Raw genomic sequence first — 2763 nt, forward strand, 5'->3', positions numbered from 1 at the left:
GATCGCAGCGCTGCCAGAAAAATCAGCTCCATGTCCGTCTTTCTCCGTGACCTGATCAATGTGACACTGCGCATGCTCTGTATGGAAACCAAACTGCGCGTGCGTCTGAAGTCACGGTGAGTTTGTCGAGAATATTCATATCTGCACAGGATCATGGGTGAAATATTAGTCATTAACAATTGCTCTGTCGAGTTACAGTCATTGAGATGATTAGTATGCAAATAGATTGTTTGGTCCAATTTAACCATACCAACCAGGTATGTGAATTACCAATCGTTCTGGGAGTTTGAAAATAAGTTTCTTACTCGAGTTGTGTAAACCGACCTGTGAATTATTCATGCCGCCCTATGAATTATTCTCAGCTCGTCCCCCTACACTATTGCAAAATCACCCATGTGTTTATCTAAGGATTGTTTAAATCTCCCTAATGTACGTTATCAGATTTACATCTTAACTATTTCTTAAAAATCTCACATTAAGCCTCTCCCATGAATCAATGCTCCACTATGTAGTGAGAATGATCAATCCTGAAGCGTTCACTCCCCGAGAATGCTTTGGCCCCGCTCCTCACTCACTCTGGTTAGATGACCGGGCGTTGCACGGTCCTCCTGTTCCGCCCCTTCCTCCCAATTGCGGAGTTGAAACAGGCGCAACTCAGCAGGCTAAGGGACAAGGGAAGTTAGAGTCGATGCCTTGTGATGTGGTGAAAATATCCCGAATCTTGGATCGAGAGGCCTGAGTTCATTTCACAGCTTGGGCAGGTGTGTGTAATAACGACTTTATTAAGAAAAAACAAGGGAAGGCAGGAACAGAGTAAAAACAATAGAACATGTAAACAATGTGGTAAAGCTCTCAATGCTCTGGTGATTTTAGTCTTTACCATGTGTTTCAGGGCCCCAGTGCATCCCAGTACAGACTGTGCCACTCCTCTTTGTGCACAGCCAGATACCACGATTGTGGGTCAAAGTGATGTGGTGAGGTACAGATTCTGGATTAGTGGTGCTGGAAGAGCACAGCAGTTCAGGCACCATCCGAGGAGCAGTAAAATCGACGTTTCGGGCACAAACCCTTCATCAGGAATAAAGGCAGAGAGCCTGAAGCGTGGAGAGATCAGCTGGAGGAGGGTGGGGTTGGGGAGAACATAGCATAGAGTACAATAGGTGAGTGGGGGAGGGGGTGAAGGTGATAGGTCGGGAGCAGTCGGAGGATGGAGTGGATAGGTGGAAAAGAAGATAGGCAGGTAGGACAAGTCAGAACAAGTCACTGGGACAGTGCTGAGCTGGAAGTTTGGAACTGGGATGAGGTGGGGGGTGGGGAAATGAGGAAACTGTTGAAGATTGCCCTCAGGTTGAAGTGTTGCAAGGCGGAAGATGAGGCGTTCTTCCTCCATGCATCTGGTGGTGAGGGAGCAGTGGTGAAGGAGGCCAGGACCTCCATGTCCTTGGCAGAGTGGGAGAGAGAGTTGAAATGTTGGGCCATGGCAGTGGGGTTGATTGGTGTCAGTGTCCCAGAGATGTTCCCTAAAGTGCTCTGCTCGGAGGTGTCCAGTCTCCCCAATGTAGAGGAGACCGCATTGGGAGCAACAGACACAATAAATGATATTACTAGATGTGCAGGTAAAACTTTGATGGAATTGGAAGGCTCCTTTAGGGCTTTGGATAGAGGTGAGAGAGGAGGTGTGGGTGCAGGTTTTGCAATTCCTGCAGTGGCATGGGAAGGAGCCAGGTTGGGAGGGTGGGTTGTGGGAGGTGTGGACCTGACCAGGTAGTCATGGAGGGAATGGTCTTTGCGGAAGTCAGAAAGGGGTGGGGAGGGAAATATATCCCTGGTGGTGGAGTCTGTTTGGAGGTGGCAGAAATGTCAGCGGATGATTTGGGTTATGCGAAGGTTAGTGGGGTGGAAGGTGAACACCAGGGGCGTTCTGTCCTTGTTACGTTTGGAGGGGTGGGGTCTGAGTGCGGAGGTGTGGGTTGTGGACGAGATGCATTGGAGGGCATCTTTAACCACGTGGGAAGGGAAATTGCGGTCTCTAAAGAAGGAGGCCACCTGGTGTGTTCTATGGTGGAACTGATCCTCCTGGGAGCAGATACGGCGGAGGCGGAGGAATTGGGAGTACGGGATGGCATTTTTGCAAGAGGTAGGGTGGGAAGAGGTGTAATCCAGGTAGCTGTGGGAGTCGGTGGGTTTGTAAAAAATATCAGTGTCAAGTCGATCATCATTAATGGAGATGGAGAGGTCCACGAAGGGGAGGGTGGTGTCAGAGATGATCCAGGTAAATTTAAGGTTAGGGTGGAATGTGTTGGTGAAGTTGATGAATTGCTCAACCTCCTCGTGGGAGCACGAGGTGGCACCAATGCGGTCATCAATGTAGCGGAGGAAGAGGTGGGGAGTGGTGCCGGTGTAATTACAGAAGATCAAGTGTTCTATGTAGCCAACAAAGAGACAGTCATAGCTGGGGCCCATACGTGTTCCCATGGCTACCCCTTTGGTCTGGAGGAAGTGGGAGGATTCAAAGGAGAAATTGTTACGGGTGAGGACCAGTTCGGCCAAATGAATGAGTGTCGGTGGAAGGGTACGACAGGTGACGTTGGGAGAGGAAAAAGTGGAGGGCTTGGAGGCCCTGTTCATGGCAGATGGAGGTGTAGAGGGATTGAATATCCATGGTGAAGATGAGGCGTTGGGGGCCCGGGTAACGGATGTCTTGGAGGAGGTGGAGGGCGTGGGTGGTGTCTCGAACGTATGTGGGGAGTTCCTGGACTGGGG

Source organism: Chiloscyllium punctatum, chromosome 31 (genome assembly GCF_047496795.1).
Source record: "Chiloscyllium punctatum isolate Juve2018m chromosome 31, sChiPun1.3, whole genome shotgun sequence".
Taxonomy (NCBI): Eukaryota; Metazoa; Chordata; class Chondrichthyes; order Orectolobiformes; family Hemiscylliidae; genus Chiloscyllium; species Chiloscyllium punctatum.